The sequence below is a fragment of the Lepisma saccharinum genome, chromosome 6, assembly GCF_977018435.1.
Source record: "Lepisma saccharinum chromosome 6, izLepSacc3.1, whole genome shotgun sequence".
Lineage (NCBI taxonomy): Eukaryota > Metazoa > Arthropoda > Insecta > Zygentoma > Lepismatidae > Lepisma > Lepisma saccharinum.
This window is the reverse complement of record NC_139234.1, coordinates 63418079-63441272: the sequence shown is the minus strand read 5'-3', so window position 1 is coordinate 63441272 and position 23194 is coordinate 63418079. Positions and strand designations below refer to the sequence as shown.

Sequence of the window (23194 nt, the reverse complement as noted above, 5' to 3'; positions counted from 1 at the left end):
ACCGTATTTCACATTTGGCGGGGCGCTCGATTTTCTTAAACATTTTAACGAAGCGTACAGACTGACGCCGTGAATGCAAATGGCGTCGGATGCTGCTCAATAAATGCCGGGAGCCTGCGCGCGCACTCATTTCCACGCGCACGCACAATTTCAAACAGTATTCACAAACCGACCTTGCGCCTAGCGACTACAAACTGGCTATCATCACAGGCGGCAGAGTTCCACGAGGCGGGTATCCAAAAACTCGTAGTTCGTTACGATAAATGTTGAAACCGGCAAGGAAATTATGTGGAAAAATAGAGAAGTGTATGTAAATTCAGAAAATAAATGGTCTTTTGAAAAACATTTACATACTTCGTTTTTATTGCAAAACGGACCTTACTTAAAAAATAACCCACGTATAAGGGAAGTGGACAGACTCGTGATAACTGTGAACAATGAACCTCTTTTTATTCTGTCCTAGAAAAAACTCGTGGTGCGGATATCGTCAGTATCGATAATGAAATGCCGAGTATCGACTCCCCAGCTAAAGGTTGGCATCGAGTTCAACGTCTGTTACCGTTATTGTGAAGTTTGTCTCAGAGCTGCCAACTTATGCACCCGACACTGGCTTTATTTAATGGACAGTGAAGTTCTCCAAAGCACATCTAACTAGTTCTCCATTGTGATGATCTTTGTGAGATTGCGTAGAAGGTTTTTACAATGGAGCAGCACTTGAAGTGGAAATTCGTAGCCTTCGTCGAGCCTTGGGGCTAGCTGTGGGGATGCTCCTATGGTTTAACGTGGGTGTATAACGTTCAGTTTCACTTCGAGCTCTGCAAAGGAGGGAAACCTAGAATATCTCTTTAGGTTTCAATGTTGGTAACAAGAAAGAGTTTCCTCACTCGGTAAGGGCGAAAACAGATACAAAAACGAAGAACTAAGGTATTTTGCATACAAATAGTATAACGTGCAAGTATGTACAATCGAATCATCAAGAGGAAAAGGGTTATCCCGTGCTAAAAGGTCGATAATTGCAAAAATCTCTTTTGGAATCGGGGGTGAGTTACATAAAGACTCGCGGGGAATGTGACTTGGATGGTATGATGAAGAGAGGCGGGGAGGAGGGGAGGTGAAGTTAGGGCGCCAAGAAGAAAAGACCGGGAAAGGCAGAGGTGCCAAGTTGGTGGCGGCGTTGCCAGCTGTAATTAATGTACGTGGCAAGTGTCGGACATCAATCATTTCCCATGGTGCTAGGCGCTACGGAGGGAGGTGGTGGGGGGTTCCCCGTGGGTCCTCCCCCCCGGCCATTTTCATGAAACATTCATAATTTCTGCACGTCTTCTCCCCGAATAACTTATTCCATCAAATTCTCATCAGGAGCGGGGGAAGCCTTTTTAATTACTGCAACTCTCTCTTCGCGAGCGGCCTTTTTGGGTAAACACCCTTAATTTGCAGTTTAACACATGGCTGAACTCTTTTTCCAGTCCCCTCCCACTCGGCCCGGTGCCTTTGCTGTTACTGTATCAATCGGAAATGCCAATAAATAGTAGATTGATGAAGAAGCTCGCTGTTGTGGCGAAGGGAAAAAGAGAGCAGGGATGATTTCTCAACCGTCTCCGTCGGAGTGCGTGGCGAGAGAGGGGAGTTAAAGCGTGCTTTTGACAGGTTGACACAAATTAGCAACGCGAGAGAGGTGGAATTCGCTGGCAACTTCTTCCAAATGACCCGAGTTTTTAGTTTGGGAAACTTGTATCGTGGTTTTGTATCCTTCCCGTGTTTCTACTGTCGTCTTTTTTCCCGTAGCCAATCAACTTGGAGCGCGGCGATGTTTGAACGATAGCTTTCTCTCGGTTTGTTGCTGGAACCGCGCCGTTGGTCAGTCTCGTTTCGTAATTCCCCCAACAAATGTTGCAACGGTGGAAGTGGGAGAAGCCATTGCGATATTTACATGGACTCAACATAGCGTGCAGTTATAGTCATGAGAAGATTGTGTTTAGCAACAGCGATTATTACCAAAATATCTAAAATTAATACACTTGTGACCTATAATTCCACGAATATACGCTAAAACACAAACAAATATGGCCGACCTCCGTGGCGGAATGATTAGCGCAGCACGCTATAAAGAACGGTTCCGAGTTCCAATCCCGGCCTTGACATGGGTGTTCTTTATGACCATTGCTTGACAAATTTCAATTTATCATCACTCATCCTCATCTTCGCAATTAGCCAAACGTATCCGAAAACCGAAGTAAAGTAAAACCAATCAATCAAACAACAAAAAATATGCCGAAACAATATACATTTCCATTTAATAAATTTTGTTTTCTTCACTGAGTGTAAAATTTATGCAAAAGAAGAGAAGTAAAAAAAAAAATATATGCTATTGTTTACCAAAGTCTTATGACATAGAGATTAAAAGCTCAGTTTACTGAAAATTAAAACCATCATAGCCAGCTTTAAAAACGTATGCAGTGTAATCTGAATGCATTGGCAGATAAAATTTAACTGAGATGGCAACTCTGTTACCGAGATCCACAGTCGATAAAGACGGACGAACTACCGCAGCTTTTGTGCATTAGGCTGATTATCGTCTTGGAGAGGCACTCAATATTCATAAACATATTGACGCCAGTTTTAAGACAAAGTGTGCATAAAGATTTCGTGAATTCATTAGCATCCATGCCTCAGATAAGGACCTTACGATCAATGAAGATTATCTGCAACGCGTCTGTATCAAGCTTTTCCCCCCTTCTCTCCCCTTGTGGTTAGAGGAAAATACAGGCCGGTCATTATTTTCCGTAGTGTCTTAACGACAGGGATTCTGAAAGCTGTTCCCGTGTCGCAATGAATATTCACCATATCTCTCCACCCCCCCCCCCCCCCCCCAGTTTAGTTTTCGGCCACGGAGGATCCAAAGTTCAAACACGATTAAAGGCTTGTTTTATTTCGCTGCGTGGCGGTTCTTTTGCTTCTAATTAGGTGCTTGCCTACCGCGACGCTTCTCATTAAGTGATTGCCCGTTCTTTTTAATTTCGTGGGTAAACTCATTAAGGTCTTAACACACCCTCGACTTCCAGTCTGCGGGTGAAAAAAATATATATACGGTTCTGCCGTATGGTGGTGGTATGGAAGATAAACCGACTTGCATTTGCTTTCTTTACTTGCGAAAAAGAAAAAGTGTTATGTGCCCTGAAGCTTGAAAATAGAGTCCAGTTTGTCTTTGTCTATTTTGTTCAAGGTCTTGTTCTATCAAGAAGATTCGCCCAGGTTTAAAAAATCGCAGGCATTACGCTAGAGCGTATGCAACACGCACAACGGCTCTGCGTGACTTAATTGCAGCATTATCAGGCTCACTCAAATTTCTACATATGGCATCTGGAAGCAGTTTTATTTGTATTTTATTTCTTTGTATATGATTCATGAAATATATAATGAAAAAGTAGAACCCAAGAAGTTTACAAGTAGTAGTATTTCTAAACATAGTAAAATTTCTGCTAGTACTGCATAAAAGTTAATTTGAAGGTAACAGGCTTAACACAACTGGAAACCAATGAATCTAGAGTTAGTTAGTAGAATAGTACTTGGAAGTATTTTTTACAGACTAATTTTAGAGTCTAGAAACATATATATGTTCACAATCCAAAAAATGGTCTCCTTTAAAACAATACAACACATTGCATTAAATTTTTCTGGAACTGCTGAATTGCTTATTTTTACGCTTCACGTTCTGGGTATAGTGATAGTGAGAATGGAATTCCACGACAATTAACTGGAAAAAAGAAAACAGTCTAAAAATTTAGTACTTTCAGTATTTCGGCGCAGCTCTGTGACTTTCGTAGATCAGGACTTGGTAGAAAAATCTCATTTAAAGTAGGTGTGAAAACAGAAGAAATACAAGCCAGGTGTCGTGAAATAGTGACTGTGCCAATATCCTGAGACCAAAGTAGTAGGTCTGTCCAAACAGTTCAATTCTTACAGAGGGCTGTTGGTATATGTACCTCATATATATCTAGCCTCTTACCATCTGTGCATAAAACGATAAGTAGATTATATAGACAGGTAACTTCCCACATTAAAAAAAAAAAAAAATCGAATACAAATGGTTGAAAGATAACAAGTTGCCACTCCAATGCTTAATATTCCTCTTCTCTTGTCTGTCGGACGCCTGCCGCCATGTTGAAACAACGACAAAAATGAAAAGAAGAATAACGAAAAAAGTAGATGTAGGTTTATGCCGGTGCTGAATAGCAGGGAACTCTTCCCCTTCGGCATAGGGCGAAATCTTTGTGACAAATAGGTACTTCATTCCGAATAGCCGGAGTTTGAAAGTTGAAAAGTTCGGCGATATTAGTTGTAATCGAATGCGTTGGACTTCCGAACAGAACTTGAAGGGTGGGTGCTTTGCCCCCTCATATCCCCTGCCTCGCACGGAGGGAGGGGAAAGCACAGACGAGGAATTCCGAAATTGACACATAAAGCGACTTACAATGGGACAAGAGGACCATTTACCATCATTTTAGTACAGGTAGGGCCGCGGTCCTTTATAGACAATCCTCCCCTTTGCGCGCCGTATGGACGCAAAAAAATGACAGCGAAAAAGGGGTCGAGATATCGCAGAAATTGAAATAAGACGCCATCTTCCGGAAAAGTACGAACTGGAAGGCATCGTCCACGGTAATGCCCTGGCGCTGTCGCCTTCTATGGTGCCGTCATCCGTCGGGGTTATAACCAATGAAACGCTCCGTACAACATACGAAACGTCGCGGCCAAAGCGTTTCTGTTGCTTCGACAAAATGCAAGGTAACTGCCAATTTATAGCACTGCCTTTACGTCTCCGCTATTTGTCGAATTTATTATCGGCAGCGTTTGAAGGCCTCTTCCTCGTTCCTCGCGTGCCCTCGGAGACGGGACGAAAGTTTCCATCATGACTGATAATTATGGCCAGGCTTCACTGTCGTACTTAAAAACTTATTATAATGGCTTTTTATTTGATAAAGCAAAACTTTCCAACTGCCATCTCTGCAATCGTTCGTAATAAATGATTTTTATGTTACATCCCGCACCGAGTTGGCGTCCAGAATACACTTTTGCTGTCGAAGGATTCGGTACTACCATGATGGTTGAGAAAGGTGGGGAATAATGCCACCTCTCACCTTTGGAAACATACGCCATTTAGACACTTGCAAATGTAGTGAAATTACTCATGTTAAATGCTAAGGCCTATCTTGGATCACAGCTGAAGAGCACCAGCTATGTTTTGACACAACACTGAAAAGGTTCGAAAGTTTTTTAGAAATAATTTCCCGGAAACAGAAGTCTAAAGACATTTCCAAACCATGTGCCAAACTATTGCCTTGTAATAACTAATACGATTCAAGCTGCGAGAAGACATCACCACTAAACAGTCCCAGATACCTGCGCACCTGTTGGGAATGAATAGATAAGGGAAACTATTTATAAAACTTTTCCTCCTCGTGTCAGAACAAGCAGATAGCTAGGCTGGTGGTTTTTGTAAACTGACATATAAACTATTCACGAGCAAAAAAAAAAAAAAAAAAAAAAAAAAAAAAAAAAAAAAAAAAAAAAAAAAAAAATATATGCAATGTTTCCCATGTTGCCGTATAATGGTTAGACTCAATATTCTTGTAAGCTTGGTGCACTCCAAAATTTATATATACATAATACATAATGAATGAAGTGGCTTAACTGCACAATTACCACCTGAGATTGCACATTTCAAAACCTCAACCAAAAAGCATATATTAGAAAATTCGTTGGCACTGACTCGGTCGCCATCTATTGTGTGCAAAGCAAACTAAAAAATTTACCTACCTGTTAACGTGAGTAAAAGTGAAAAACCGACCGCTCTGTCTTTCGTTTTTCGCACTCTCCGTGGTTATTTCAACCTAGCCTCCATTTCCATTTCGCAGGACACGGTCCGGTCTTTTCCTGTCGTCTTATTCTGCCCTCTTCCCACTTTTATCTTACCAGATTCTGCTCTCAAGGGGTTCCTCTCTCCCTTGATGTCGGAGGGATGTAAAGTGGCACGGTTGACGGGACGTCGACGGCTGGGTTAGCGAACCTGTCAAAAAATTTCCCCTCTTCCACCGGAGTTGATCGGAATCTGGCGGCAATGCTTTGATTGAAGACATGCAAAGGCTTTTCTTAGGGGCCAAGTTTAGTCTGTCCGGGTCGGACTCCTGCCTTAAGACTGAAGGTTGTTTGTGGCGCATTGGGAGACTACTGTAGAGTATCTTCCGTTGCATCGCCATGCAGTGTGCATTACAGTAAGATAATTGCATTGAATCTTCACAAGTAATATGTATGCATGCATGTGTGTATGTATGTAATATACGTATATTAAAAATCTGAAACTGTCATATTTGGGTGGATTTGTGTTTTTTTTCTTGTTTTTTCTTTTACTAATCGAGACTGAACCTATGGTTTCAATTTGGATTCGAAATGATTTCTTCTTGTAGTTAAGGGGCCCAGAGTTCTTTTGCAATCGCTGCAATGAAGAATAAGTGATGAAGTCGTGATTGGGTTTATTTTACTTCGTTTTTCTGTCACTTTTGGCTAACCACGGAGGTGAGAATGAATAGTGATAAGATGAAATGGATAAAAGGACAAACACACATGGACAGGACACAACATAAGAACCACAGAGGAGTATACTGGCTGTGAGTCCAGACGCCAGAGCCTCATTAGTCTGCAAGAATGCAGTCCATTGTGTACTAAGTGGAAATGAGGTTAACATTTGGATGTTGATAGATAGGGTGACCCCTTACACCCAGTGAGGTAATTGATACAACATCCACAAAGAAGTATACATGAAAGGAGCGTGACTACTGACCCCTGGGTCTGTATTTGAGAGAATATATTGCTGCAATTACTGAGAATATGACTTGAAAACTAATTTCTGTAGTTGATTCCAGTTCTGAGCATGTGGGTTTCTGCTCTCACGCTTAGTATTTGGGATTGTGGGCTACTCTATGTACCTTTCATATCATTTGTTCTTTTGGAAGTTATTTATCATGGCATATCTGTCTCTCTCTCCACCTCTTCTACAGTATTTAACCATGAAGTGTGTAAAGGTCTTCCAATTACTCTTTACCTTCGGATGAAGTCGATTTTCTCTTTCTTTTGGTAACTTGTTCTTGGCTTTCTTTTCCACCCTTCGTATGCTCTTATGCTGGTGGTTCTCCATTTACACATGTTTTCCGTAAAGGCAATTATTCCTCTTGAGCTCTCTCAGTTTCATCCTCAGCGATTTCTTTGATGTACTCTGATCTTTTTTTCCCCTTAGCTGTTCCTCCTTCCGTACGGTTTTCTTATTCCTTCCTGCATCTTTGGACGATCGATTTCCACGATCGTGCAGCTTCAGGAACAGTGCAACCATTTGATCCTTCAGCATTCTCTGGTATCACATTTGTCAGCAATATCGACGACGAGGTTTGAACCCGCTCTCTCCAGAATACCAGCCCGTCGCCACCAGTGTGCCTATCAGGCGTAATCCTTTCATGGTTATCACCCTTCTTCGCACCTAGTCCTTTCGCAATTACCCCGTTTCGCGCTCGCTCCGAGAGAAGGCTCGCCCATTGTCCTTGAAAGAGACTCGCATTCCGGAAATCTTCGCAACAGCTTAAGCAGGTCTTAAATTTTATAGTCACGACCGACTTCTTGTAAGACCGCGTGGACGATCGGTAATTGCCGGTTTCGATGGCTCCGGTTGATTCAATCCTCGAGATGAAGAGTCTCTCCCTCGCGAGATGGCGTGCGGGGCCCCGAGCAAATATTCCGGTGCGTGTGCGCCTGGTTCCGAGACGATCGCCTCCTCGTGTCGGTTGGACGTGGAACGTATTTTAAAAACGAAAATGTGGCTTTGTCTCTCTTTTCCTCCGCTGCTACTGAAGGTCGCAGGAAGAAGAGTTCCGTGAAGGATGCTGGGTAGATTTGCGTGATGGTTCTCGACGATTCGTGAAGCTCTAGGAGAAGAAATGGCCAAGTCGCCGGCTTAAAAGGGCGAACGTGCATGTTTTGGATTTGTTGTACAGCCACCAGCAATAAAAATGAGATCTAGATCCTGAAATACTAAGCGTTATGTGTGTTGCCTAACTCTACAGCGAATAGTGGATTTTAGTTGTTAATTTTCAATAGCAACTTCTCTCACCGCCGTAGAGTTAGGCAAGACACACAACGCCTTGCAGGGAAGCAAGTGTTCCAGGATCTAGGTGTCCCATTTTTATTGCCGGTGACCGTACAGTCACCCAGACTTCTTGGTTGTAAAATCCCACTAACTCCCAATGGGATCATTACAATTCAGAAATGTCTGTGACTGTACTATGGCTGTCTTTGTACAACTGTTTCCGAAGAATTACGACGGTATTCCAAATTCTTACAATTGGGCACCTCAGGCATCCTCTGGAATCTACATTATTGTGGTTAATGTTGCTGTTACTGTATAGATTTTTCTTTCTTCCCTGCCGGTGTAGTAGTGACGTCGTCGCCTTTAATCAAGGGCTCCCGGGTTCGATACTTAGTTGAGGCACGTAGTGGTTCGGATCCTACTTGAAATTGTAGGTCCGGTCCAAATTAACTTGTGTGTGCATAATGTGGACTTTAAAAGAAATTCAGCTTTTTTTTTTAAAAAAAAAAAAAATAGTTCTTACCATGATACAAAATTAGTTCTTGCTAATGTGTAGTTGAGGATTTTAATTTCATATTATAATATACCAACATATTTTTTGGTTCGTTGCTGTTCAGTGCCAGTGCTGGATACCTGCAGGTCAAATACTGGGTGCACATAACGTCCCGTTACCATTCAATAAATCGTTAAGTCGCTACTAAACGAGATAGACCAGCGCTGTCTTTTGTAAACGACTATAGCACAGGAGAAGGCACGACATGTTCAATGGCATTTTCATTGTCACCAACGGGGCACACATTATGTGTACTCAATGAAAAAGAAAGAAAAAACTAGCATCAGAAAAATATACGAGAGACAACTCTTTTCCATTGTTGGAAGTAATGATTTCGTGAAGCGGTAAAATGAGTTTGTGAACACAATGTACTTTTATATTAAGCTATATTGATTTACTTTAAAGGTTGGCTGTGTACAGAAAACTTGCTACCTTATATTCAATCCGGGAGGGAGGGGCGGGGGCAGTCTGTCGAGGGATTTTTCGTTGGGTGATGCGTGATCAACACCGAAATTTCGGCTCCCAATGGGGATCGAAGCCGAGAACGGTCGCCATTTGACAAGTGCCTATTGGCAACAAGATAACAGCCAGGAAATGCCACCTCATGAGGAAAATTACAACCGAATTAGGTCTTAACTCAACGAGACCATTCACCGGAATTATCGACCTCTCATTCGGCAAGGTATATGTATTTCCAATCCGAACATATATTTTAATTTGTAACTGTCGCTCAAGAAAAAGATTAGAGGTAGAAATCTATATAATGGCACTCGCGCGTTTACTCCAATCGGGCCGGCCGTGTATTTAGCCCTCTGCGTGCGTGTGTTTCGTCTGTGCTCAGCGTCGTTATCCGCCTTTGCGCGGGAGCCGTGTTATTTATCCACGTCTGTGAATCGACTGCGAGTAATTGTGTTCCGATGAAAGCGTAATGCAAGCGATTAGTCTTCCTGTTCCAGCGTGTTAGGTCGGCTTTCCGTATGAATCGGCCGGCGACTAATCCACACACACAGCGCCACTCACAGAAGCCAGTGTTGCCAGAAGCTGCTTGTTCCTCTCTCTCTCTCTCTCTCTGGGTTTGTCCAATCGCCGGAACTCAAATATGACAGAAAATATCAATTCTGTCCCCCACCTCTCCTATCCTCCTTTCGGCAATATACGAGGGTCGTTCAAAAAGTTAAGACGTGTTAACGGATGAATCCCATTAATAGGTACTTACCCTTATAGGAAACGATGTCGACTGAGTATTTCTAGGTTGATTGATATTTAGTATATTTTATTTCGCTTTTATGCCACTTTTCGCTAATCGGGAAGATGAAGATGAATAATGATGAGGTGTTTGAAGGGACACTCACGACATAGAGGGACAACACAACACAAGTTAGATACAGGATTAGGATCCAGACACCAGAGCCTCATTAGTCTGCAAGATGCAGTCCGTTAAAAAGAGATTGACATTCGAGTGTGTCTAGAATGTCTAGGAATAACATGGATTTGTACTTTTACGTTGCGTCGTTTTTCTGCATATCTAGGCCGATTCCAACAATGAAAATGGAAGATGATTCGGTGAATCTGATGAAGGGACACACACAGTGAGCACCAGTTCTCAGGACGGGACTGGAACCAAGAACCACTCAAAAGCTCTCGGACACTCAGATGGCAACGCATAGCATGCATGCTTTGTGGACCCTGTTTCCTGACGATTGAGGAGCCGAATGGATTTTTCAAATTCTTCATCAATTTCCCTTCAGTTCTCCACTTCCAAGTGGATGAAAAGTGTACTACATGGGAGAAGGTCGGAACACCCGAATCTCACATCCAGTAGTCAAGCTGGGGTGCAACTAAGACCACAGTGGCAATTTGTTTTGCTGTGTGAAAGTATCAAATTACTCATTAGCATTTCTTGCCATTTTGAAGGATTCGTGGGAGAGGATCGTCAGTCGCAGTGTGTGCACCAAGCATTCGCTTGACAACAGCAACTCTCGGAAGACTTCGGTTGGGTGTCTGGCTGCCACGCGGGAGATCCGGGTTCGATTCCCGTGATGGGTGATGAAAGGTCGATTTTTTTCTGGTTCAACCAGCGTCAAATCAATGGGTACCTGGGGACAACCCTGGGGGTTGTAAAGGCGGCCGGAGCCTGCTGCTGATCACGTCACCTCCTAAATGTGCCTTCGTGACACGGTGAACTTTACCTCCACACAATTACAACAACTAAAGTTACCGGATTCGAGTCCCGGCCTTGGCATGGATGTTCTTTGAGAGTGTGATTGCATTCTACCCGCTCATCTTGATGGTCGCGATTAGCTAAAAATGGAAGAAAAGCGGCGTCAAATACAAATAAAAGCTGAGAATGAACAAAACATCCCATCTCGACACGCGCACGCACTGCCATCCCCTTGTACGAACGAGCAAGCAAGGCCTAACATTGGGGCACTGGTATCTTTTGAGGAAGAACGGAGCCCGGAGCTCGCACCAGCGCTCTCCCGGATCGCGGCGGTCGCTGGAATCGGATGCCTGTGTTGGCGCCGCTTCAAAGCAAGTGGGAGATGCACGCTCCGGTGGCCACTGAAAGAGAAGCGGAATGCAGGTATTTTGTTATTTACCATTGCGGTTGCATCGCTTCCGACCTTAATGAAGCACAACTATGCGATCAAGTGATTGATACTTTGCTCAATTTCCCTTCCGAACTGGAAATGAATTGTTTCAGTCTATTATTTCCCCTGCTAAAAAAAGAAATGACAGTTGGGTTTTTGCAAGCCTGGTTTGCTCAGCATGTTCGGTCGCTCTCGTAGTACCCGATTGGTCGTCGTAATAGTGGCGTGTTGACGTAAACAACGGTGTAAATTCGGCTGAATAGTTATAGCAATTTCTCTATTTTTGTTTACACTATCGGCGTGACAAATAGAGAAATGTTGTTTTTTTCAGCAGCTATTGCAAAATAACCTATTGCTCATTGAGTCGGAAAATTTGGCTTTCTCGTAATGAAAACAAATATATATCGAACTGCAAATAAATATCGGTATGTCCCGAAGCGTAGGTGTCTACAGGAATAATTTCCTATAAGGAAATTTGCCATATTGAACCATTTAGTAGCTCTTTTCAAGGAAATAAAGTGGTTTCTTGCTAACTACGACATTTTGTTTTATTACGCCCCCCGTCTACCTCGCCGTTACAGTTCCTGAGATACACGTACAGATTTTTGACCTGGCCGTATGATCCGATCGAAATTCTTTCTCTGTTCTATGATGTCGAATTTATATACCCCGTAAATTCTAGAGACATGAATGACACGCATGGACCAGATTCTTAGCAATTTTAGAATTTGTTAATGCGTTAAAAAGGATACCGTTTGACAAGACTACAGTGGAGCCACCGTACTAACTGATGTGCAATCACAGCGCAGAACGGTAATTTGACAAAATCCTGTTTCCCTAATTGCTGCTTTGGAGAGGGGGACGTCACTTCTTGCCCAAGCGGTGAGCCGCGAGTTCCTTCGCAGGTAAACGCGGCAACAGAGGGTCACTGCCATAGGAGCTGTCTCGGCGCCGGTTCCTGGCCCGGTGGTACTGTAGATAATTATACTGAACGCAACTCCAACTGGCGGGTGACCTTGTCGGCTATTTCTGGCCCTTCCTGTCCCCTAATCGTCTTCGGGGGGTGTGGCTCGATGGGTGTCAACAAACTCAGTTGCGAAGTTAAAGCTGAAGGGGTCACATCGCTCTCCCGAAGCAACGTTGCCAAGCGTACTTCTGTTTTTGCCAGTTGTCTATTTGCGTGTTTGTAGAGTGTTTGCATGTGAAACTCCCTCACGTAGAGCCACGTGTGCAGTTGTACGGTTAACACTTCGCTGATTTCTGGTGCTGGCAATATCGTTGCCCGGGAAGACTCTCTCGCGCTTTACAGTACGTTTGGCAACATGCGGTGTATCCGATGCTCATTTGTTTCGTCCCGCGAACAATGTTCGGTACCTTGTGACTCGAGAATGCCCGATTTCAGTCGAAGAAAATTCAACCTTGTTTCGGCCCGCGAACAATGTTCGGTACCTTGTGAGTCGAGAATGCCCGATTTCAGTCGAAGAAAATTCAACTGATCCCTGATTCGCTGTTTCCCAGCCGCCAGTTGGAATTGCGTTCAGTATAGTACTCTGCTGTGTATATGAAATTCTTATTTCTTCCGTATAAAAGCTATAATTGTTATTCGTATATATTTACACAAATGCTGTATGAAATCTTCCAAATAGCTTGGTATTAAACCTACTCTATTGTATCACAAAGGTGTGTAAGGGATGGCCTTTATAAAGGCATTCAAATGTCAACATCTCCACATAATACAGGCTACGAAACTGCATTGTTGCAGGTGGACGAGCGTCTGGCGTCTGAACCATTGATGATTAGATGACGCAACGTTCACAGTCCAGACTAGGCCAGGACTCGAACGCGGGACCTTCGTGAGCGGAACACATTTGCAGAACTAGAATAGAGTAGAATTATTATTACTTATATCTCCTCAACGCACAGGGTGTGACGCTAGAAACTGCCTGGGAACGAGTATACTTCGTCGTGTGACCTTATGGTGGCAAGGGCCATATCTAGACATTAGTCAGTTTCACATAAGTGCTCATTATACAGCATGTGGGCGTTACAAGACTTGTCTGTGTCAGCAAAGAAATACTAATTTTTATGACTCTTCTAATTTTTTTAAACTCCCAAGTCCAGCAGTTTTCCAATAGTAATGAAATGGGTGATTTTAGATCGGAATATATATGTGTAGAATTTTTAACTGTGTTCTGTTTATTTTCCTCCCAAGAAAGTAGTCACAAAATGGGTACATAGAGGAAGGTATTGAGGTAAAGATCCGCAACGCACTCCGTATGTATCGAGTGATGTCCAGGGTGTAGCTGCAACGGGAATTTCACTGTAAGGTGATTGAAAGAGGAGTGTTTCGTAGAGCCCCAACTCGATGCCTCCAAGATATTGCCGAAGTGTTTGCAGGGCGATTTTCGGACGAGCGAGTCCGAAGGTTGAGCAAGAGGAGGATATGGTTCTTCGGAAACAAGCGATTCCCTCCCCTCTTTCCCCTCCTTCGTTCCTCTCCCTTTCTTCTGCCCTCGACCTTATCACGGGAAATGGACTTTTTATGTGGCCATTCTGCCCCGATCATTTTAAAGATACCCTCCGAATGGGGTCGCCGAGAACTGGACACGTCTCCGTTTTTTTCCCCCCTCCGAGCCACCTACCGGAGCATCCTCGCGTTCGGTTCCTCGTCCGTCGCCGGCGCTCAGCGTCTGCGATACAGATCGTTTTCCTCAACGGCTCGATCTGAGCGGTGGCAGATAAATTAGCTGGCAGTTTGATCGTTCTCTCCCTTCTTCTGGCATTCATCCTCCCGTTCCTAGTTTCCACGGAAGAAGGGGAGGAGAGAAAATAAGCTAAGATTTCCACTTTGTAGATGGATCTTTACTTAAAGTGGACTGGAGGGTTTTTTTCTTAAGGAGAGAATGACTGCACTCACGGCATCTCTCGTCCTTTTCTCCCTCACTCCGATTTCCCAATCGCAGAGAGAGAGAGAGAGAGAGAGAGAGAGAGAGAGGGTGAAAGAGAGATACGGAGCTCTGTTGCTTGCTTGATGGTGTCTTCAAGACTTTGCTCGTTTGGGGGAGTTTTGAATCACTGATGGCTTTAGAAAACCACCTCAGTGCATTATGTATAATCAAACTGTCTACGGCTCTCACCGGCTCCAATTAAAATATCACCTTTTTGGGTTGTTTTGGTTGTAATTAAAACTCCCTTTTCACTCCCCATTCCAGTCGAATTTACTCTCTTCCAGTGTCATAAGTAGCAATTTGTTAAGGAATGTATGTGTAAAATTTACAGTAAAAGTTGCTGGACGATCTTCATATAGTTCCATGCCTCCAGTCACTGGAAATTTGCACCTGTCCGCTGTAACAGTGGTTGGATTTTGGATTGTAGTTGGATTTTATTCTGCTTATATTTTAAGCTAACCTATGTGGTTGTTGTTTTATGATGTGAAGCTAAAACGTCGATATGTAATTATTTTTCTTCCCATAAGTATGTCACGAACGGAAGAAAATGACGATGATCGCAAAATGTCACGAACGCAATGGCAGTGCCAATTGCCAAGGACGACGTGACTTCCGGTCGGACGTAAGTTTGTATACCCAAATATACTGTAGACAAATGAGGCACAGGCGAAGAAAAACGCACAACCACTGATCGGTCGCACGGCAGCTGCTTAACTGGACGCGACGAACGTCTCGACGCTACTGTCAACTCAACCTCTTTCACAGCGAGCGCGGCTCTGCTCGTCTTACCTACCTGCGAGACTTACTATGGCCGTTACGCGCGCTTATTCACGCATGAGGGTTGACCTTAGCTTTATGTAAGACGCAATTCATCTGCGTAATATATATATGTATGTTCATATAACTATAACTGTGTGTTATTTCTCTCTCCACTATAGATAGCCTTTCAGTAACACACACACAGAGAGCTGCAAAATTATGGTAATCCTAGCCTGCCTCAATCTTCCAAATACCTTATGTTCTAATTTCACCTCGGCTAAAACTCAGGCGGCTAAATGGGATACTCTGACCCCTCTCAGGTACGGGCTTGGTGAATAAAGCATTGAGAACTTAAGGGTGTTGTTGGTGAATCATGAAATAAATGAACGACTATTCTCAAATTTTAAGATTGGCAACTGCATCTTCTGGGAGGTTACTTTGACCTTTCTTTTCATTCATTTTTATCCAGGAGATGGTTTATTTCCAATACATACGAAAGCTTACATTACACTCAAGTTACAATTTACAGTCCATGAATATCCTTAAATTTAAAAGAAATACAGAATCCCCTGTTCGTTAATATTCGATTCGATGAATCCAGAATTCTAATTTGCTGCATGTCTCCACGGGAAAATCCAAATATGTATATGTGTAGGGAATAGTCACTTGTGTATGTGCGTCGCTAGGAGGAAGCCGTACCAGGGAAGAGAACCCTGTCGTTTTTGCAACCGTAGACGAAGCTTACGGCCTACCATTCAGTAGCAGACAAAAACTTTCGTACATGCCCCTTCCTACAGTATTGCGACCAAAATGTGTCACGAGTGTCGATGTTAATACGGGCAGGATTTTAAGCAGAGTAGAATCTACGGGCTCCACTGAGTACTTGGGATCGAGAAACGTTAATAGGCAGAGCTTGCAACAAGATACACGCCAATGATGACATTTCCATTGAAAAACGAGACATATTGCATTACATGTCTAGTTTTGCTTCCTTGCCCAAATAAGTCTACGTTGAATAAATTTTGAAGAAGGCCAAAATAAAGTTCGGAGATCTGAAATTCTATCATTTATCCGTAAAAATGAGAGTATATGGGTCAACAGTGACAAATACATGTCCAATAGGCAGGCGTCATTAACCTCAAAGGATTTCGGCCTATCCTAACCTGTCGTCCCATAACATTATAAATTTCGAAGTATAAATTGTGCTTGGCGAAATACAGGTATATTTATTCCCAAGTGTCATTAGATGTTTATATCGTACACTGTAAAAAATTGCCGTTACTTTACATTGATTACTCCGTAAAAGTTACAAATTAATCACCGTAGATTCATTCTACAGAATTTTCCCCGTAAATAAGAGAACGTTCAAGACAGTGAATCCAACTTCTCTTTCACAAATACTGTATGCAATAAGAAATAAATGTATAAACAAATTACTTAAATGTTATAGAACATTTATATGTGCCGTGAATAGTTATGATTGATCATAAAACGTTTAAACGGGTTAATAAATACGCTCTTAAAAGTTGCTACTCAAACTACAGTGGGTTGGTGCTACTGCTGGGACAGAAACAAATGCAACGCAAATGTACGCCAAGAAGACGCCAGCAGAGGCAAGGCATGGCGGCCATATTGTTTTAGAAGACAACAACGGTGTGTGTGTTCTGTGTTAGACTGTGAAATTATAAAAGTAAGTATTGAAGCCAAGGAGTTTAGTGTATAGAAGTGAGTGTATTCAAAACCTTTGCAATTCGAACGTAAGATATACATATATTTTACAAGGAGGGAAGTGAAAAGTGCATGTGTAACTGAAAGTAATTCCTAATGCAGGAACACGAATCGTAAAATACAACGTCCCAACACCAGTTTAAATATTATATCCATACAATAGAGTATATTTATTTTAGGCCATAATTTTAATATTTTTCGTGTTCATGATACGGGGCTGCTTGCTCTTGTAAGCAATGTTTTTTTTTATTTGTCCGGAAGTGTCAGTATTGTATTGCAAAAGCAGTGTTCTAACGAGTTTTGCCACCTGTTCACATTCAAAATTTGCATTACCCTTGTATTTTGTAAATATATTTTGTATAAGCAAAATATAAACGGTAGTGACTATTTTCACCAGGTGGGGAAGCTAGCTTTTGAGCTATTTTAAACAGATTTTAAGCTGCATGTCAGAGTGTCTACCAAAATAACAAATCCAAAATTCTTGACCTTTTTTTTCCTTTTTCTTAGCATGTATTTAATCACCCCCTATTTAGGTATGGTTGGAAATTAAGAAAAATAGATATTTTTATTCAATGAAAAGCTTCTACCACAAGGCTGGTTAAGATGAAAATTGAAGCTGTACGTACTTTAACAAGAGATTTAGACTTGCTTTAATTATTAATGTTTCAGACTTCATCCTGGATGGGGAATGGCCACATTACTTTAAAATATTTTTACAAACCTTTACGCATGTAATACAATGTAATACTTAACAAACAAATCGAAAAAATTAACTACAACTCAAGGCAATTTTATATTTCCAATTTTATCATAAACACTAGTAGAGGTATATAACAATGTAAATTCACTGTAGTGTAAGAAATAGCAAAAATTCTTGACCACATGCATGATTTCTTGACTGGTAGACATTATGCATGTGCATCATCTACAATCTGGCCTGGCCTGCTAAATGGATGTGTGTAGTCTTTAATTGATGTGTATGAAGCTTATATTGGTGTTCATTTACTTTCATTGTTAGGTTAGGCAAGTCAGGTTTAGGGCTATTAGCATTAAAATTACTTCTGTAAATACTTACCAACACCTGATCATGTAATTCTGGTCTTGAGCACTTTATGCTATTCTCTCTACCTGGTGACACACCAATTTTTAATTTAAAATAACTTCTTAGGAGTAAGTTCAGCAACACTGCCAATGAATGCAATAAAATAAGATAAAATACAATGCCATGGTATGATTCAGGTAATTACTTTTGCTGTTGCAAATAGACATATATGCTGTTCCTCAGCACCTGGTGAAAATAGTCACGGCCAAATATAAATGACAGGAAATATAAATGTTGTTCACGTTGTTGTTTTAATACTGAATGTACCATATATTATCGGTAGCCAAAGAAATATTAATAAGAGATTCATATTTTATCCTGCAAGAAAAAATGTACATGTTAAGTGTAAAATTAGTGTTTTCATCCATGCTAGTACAAGATTCCGGTACTGTTTATTATTGGTAGCAGATGGATGTCAAGTCTTCCTCATATATGTTTACTCTAACTTTTCAATTTTATGATGAACCAAATGCAACTTATTGGCACTTGTAGCACTCCATTATGTTAGCTCACATTAAATAACATTTTTAAATCTTTATTTCAGTGAATATCAAAAGCGGTCAGACCAAGAGGAAAGTACATAGTTAGACACCCAGTTGCAGATGTTGCTCAAATGTAAGTATAAATATTCTATCTAGTCAATACAGTAACAATTATGTGAATTTTTAAGAAGTTAGCTGTCCATTTTATTTTAATCTTTTTTCTGGTTGCCAGATAAGGGAGTTTGGTAGCTTTTTCCGGAGTGACTATTTTCACCAGGTGGTGAGGCTAGCTTTTGAGCTACTTTCACCAGATTCTAAACTGCATGTGCATGTTCTGCAACCTGACCTGGCCTGCTGCACGGATGTGTGTATTCTTTAGTTGTTGGTGTTCATTTATTTTCGTGCAGAAGACAAGTACTTCTTTTCTGCACATCACGGAGTTGAAAATGCACCACAAGGTTTTCTGATGTAGACTGGTACTGCTAATATGTCACATACGTACGAAGGGGTATTACCTTCCTAAATGCTTTCATTGTTAGGTTAGGCAGGTCAAGTTTAGGGTTTTTAGCATTAAAATTGCTTCGGTTCGGTAAATACTTTCCAACACCTGATCATGTAATTTCTGGTCTTCAGCATTTTCTGCTATTCTCACTACCTGGTGACTAGTAGTCATACCCATTTTTAATTTAATATAACTTCTTAGCAGTACGTTCAACAATACTGCCAATGTATATAATAAAATAAGATAAAATACAATCTTATGATTCAGGTAATTATATTTTGCTAGCAAAAATAGCCCTAGGTGCTGAAAATAGCCCTACATGCTTGTCTCACCATTTGGTGAAAATAGCCCTACATGCTATTCTCACCACCTGGTGAAAATAGTTGCAGGCATAATTTTTTGTCATGATTTTCCAGTTCAAATGAGTGGAATGGTCATCCATCCATCTGTAGTCGAGTGCATGGAAACTTGTACAATTTTCTATACCATAATGACATAGAATAGGAACAGGATATTTGAAAACCGGTGATGCACATTTAGTATGTTTTGTATATGTAGAATACTTGAAATTAAATCTTTGGAAGTTAACCTAATATTTGTGACAATGTTTTGCCTGAGCTAGATAATTGCTTACATAATTGAAATAATTTCACTTAATTGTATGTTGGGTCTCGGCGATGGTGTAGTGCTAATGCCCTGTCACTTTGTAATGGAGGGGTCCTGGGCTCAATCCATGATGGAGGCACATTACACAGTGGTTGGAATACCATTTGTAACTGTGGGTCCAGTTCCAATTGGTCTATCTGAGCGTATGTTGTATGAAATGTATGTTTAAGATTCGCCCTTCCATTTTGACCATCGCCTCTTTCACCCTTTGTGTCCTCTTCACTCCATTCTCTTGGGGAGAAGGGGATAGCTTTAACTAATGTGCATTACAGGCTTTAAAAATAATAAAGGTATCAATTATAAAATTTATGGTTTCTGAATTCCATGTTAATCTGCAACTCCTATTTTGCAATTGCTTATGCAAGTGAACAATAAGTTATGTGCATTGGTGCATGTGGGCTACTTTATTTTGGAGGGATATGTGCTTATTATTTTCTTGTCCCCTTCCTTGTACTCCACAACTTCATCACAGTTTTACCTGAAAATTTTTGATATGTAAGAAAAGCCATGCATTACTATGAAAAAATCTAAAGTACTACAGTAGCAGTGTAATGGGGTGACCTTTTTAAAATGCATTAAAATATATATACTCTCTCCACATACCATACCTTGGAAGTGCATGTGGGACATTTCATGCAAAGTGGTCCTACTCCATGTAAATAATGAAATGAATTAATCCGAAAAATATTAGTGTTTTCAATTGCATTAAAGTTTAATGTCTGTGAATGCCTATAATATCCATGTTTCACAAACAAATGAAGTAACATTTTGCTACATTATTGAAGCATCACACATACCACATTTTTTATAATGCTCTTCATGCATTCAGGCTATGTCATCATACTCAAGTTTTTTCATTTGTTAAGACACCCCACAAAGTAATTCTTAATTTTATGAAATCAGTTCATTATGAAAATTTTAATCCAAATGCATGTCTAAAATCTTACTTTTTTGTGAAATGTCTCACACGTAATGCCGGAATGCACCATGTATGCAGGCTGTGCCTGGATTTGGCTTTTGTAATAGGTATGGGGATTCCAGGCCTCATGTGTGTGTTGTTATTTCTTGGATATCTGAAAGACTTTTTTGAGAGTGGCAAGAAAAACATATCTGCTTCTCAAAAACCACTGCTTCAGTTTGAAGTTCTTGTCTTCCTGCAATGACCATGTATCAGCCTTACATGTATGATTGTAATAATTAACACTGTGACTGAATTGAAATTATAGTGTGAAGTATAGTGGTGATTTAGGATAGTATTCATTTTTCAGGTTGGTCGTGCTGTCCTCTTGCCTTTCTTCCCTCACCCCTTTCCATTTGTCCATTGACCTCATTATTGGTTTTAATGAATTAATTAATTTTAAGTACTTTATTTTAGCAAAATATCTCTGTTTCCTTTATTGAAGGGCTTGCCCTCTTATTTGTGACAAGTGGAAATAGCCATTGTTCTGACATTTGTATAGTTATGTTATGATTTCATTGAAGCAGGAATATGTAAACTGTTCAAATGAACTCTTATGTGTAAAAATTATACATGTATGTAATTTATGAGAAGAAAAAAATATTATAATTGATTTTGTACAGACAATTTAGGTAGGGAGATGCCAAAGAGGTAATTCTTACCTTCTCAGCAATTGATCTATAAAGTGGCATAATGTACAGTGGGATCCATGAGTTTTACCATGCAAATTGTCCATGACTATTTTCATTAATTTTTCTCTTACATTCTATGTGTTTTTAAGCAATGGATTTTTATGTATGCTGGTATAGAAGTTGTCAACAGCTTGTTTTTGAGTTTTCTTTTAATTCTTGAAGCTCTTATTGGGTCAAATAAAGTGCACAAACATGGTGACGGACAATTTGCACTGTAATACTCATGGATCCCACTGTACAAGTGGTTTAGGCTAAAGAATATACCCCACAGAGAATGTACCCCCCTCCCCCCACTCTTTCCTGCACACTGGAATTTTGTTACCTCTTAATTAGGTTCCTGTGCAAGGCTCGTGGACACTTCTGACAGAAATGCATGCAATTACAATGTTCTTTCAAATTCAAATTCTTTATTTGCCTGGGAGATGAGAGATAATGTCTTGCAACCCAGAATTGTCCGCGACTACATTTGTAACACTGTAAAAGAATTATTAGTACTGCACATCCACTATTAAATGTTATGGTATGGTTATTTTTTATTTTGCTGTCCCTCCTCTCAAATCTATGTTCAAATGTAAAGTAATTATTTCACTTTGCAAGGGTAATGCACTGAGTTTCCATATTTCAAACTTTTTCCCCCATCACTCTCTAGATTTGTCTGCATTTTCCAGTTTCTTCAGTTTAAAAGAAATGGAAGCAATTTGCATGTAATGTTTACATTTTGTTGTTTGCTTTGTCCTCATAACCTAATTTAGGGAATGTAGGAATTTACTGCACTTTTTGAAAAAAAATATACTTCTTGGGTGCATCTTTGTTAATTTTATGATCTTTTTATAATTTCAGGTGGTAACTGAGGCAAAGAACCCACAACTCAGCAAAGAACAACTTTCCAGACTAATATGAAGGATGCATATAACAATGAAATTTGTCAATATCTTTTGAAATAAAGATTGCTTATTCTACATGATCCATTATTTTTAATTAAAATCTATCCCAATGATAAGATAAATAACACCATTTAGATATCCAGCAAACCTAGTGAAGTGAGAACAGTTAACCATTAAGCCACACAATAGCCTACTTTTTACCAGTTTCTAATTTGGCTTGATGATTACCTGCTCTAACTTCAGGAGGTCCAGTTTGCTGTGTTTTTAATTGCTGATTACACTTGATTAATAACATAAATTTGCTACATTAACACTGGAAATCAATCTAAACCAGCAATATTAAGGAATAACTGTATGTTTGATGGTGTGTTTGTGTGTCTATTTCTTTTTCTTTCCATATTTCCAGTCCTATTTTTCACTGCTATGTAAACACCGGTAAGCATGAAACTGACACTCGTATGTTTGACTCAATAATGAAACTTATACCCTGTAGTAGCAGCTATGTGCTTGGTGGAAGCATGATATATCATGCTATTCTTTTTAAAACACTAGATGAACACTAAAGTAGTGGTATGTTTTTCCAGTATAAATTCTTTCATTTCTTTGCTTGTGTTTTAAAACTGAACGTTATGCATTATGCTTTCAGGAAGCATGTATCTGCTGCTTTGATGTGTGAGTAGTCTCAGTGCTGAAAAATTTATCTAGTGTTCACTTTTTGTTAATAGTTCAACTGTATGGTTAATCTGTGTAGATTTAAGGGAGTGTTCTGAAGTGAGAATGATTCAAACAGGCTCTGATTTACACTTACTACTAGAAAAGTAAAATCCCCACTGCCCACAGGTTTCAATATTTCCTACCATGGATACTAGTGAATGTACATTGCAGGTTTACAAGTAAGTATTATTGTGATTTTTTATATTTTTTTGCAAACTACTGTATTATACAAAAGCTTAGCTAATGTATTTCAATGGCTTAAATTTATGATGTCAAAGTGATTTTAGTCACCATGAACATGTAACCTTTATAAATGCAATACATTGTGGAAAATAACTCAGAATATAGTTTTAAGCCATTAAAAGTATGTTGCTGTTAATATTGTTACAATGAAAAAGAAGAAAAGCAAAATACTGGCTGTTGCTATCACAGGAAATTTTCTGTAAAATTACGGTGAAATTATAGCATCCTTCACTGTTGCTAT

The 23194-nt window shown here is 40.4% G+C and overlaps 1 protein-coding gene and 1 long non-coding RNA gene across 2 annotated transcripts in view; both read left to right on the top strand.

Moving 5' to 3' along the window:
- The window catches only part of foxo (forkhead box, sub-group O), a 508267-nt gene that overhangs the window by 436416 nt on the left and 48657 nt on the right, over nucleotides 1-23194 (top strand). The gene's annotated exons all lie outside the window — the stretch shown is intronic.
- Nucleotides 16564-22063, top strand: LOC145989429 (uncharacterized). The gene is made up of 3 exons (XR_014441843.1): nucleotides 16564-16672; nucleotides 18357-18427; nucleotides 21953-22063. It is a non-coding gene; the product is annotated as an uncharacterized LOC145989429 (long non-coding RNA).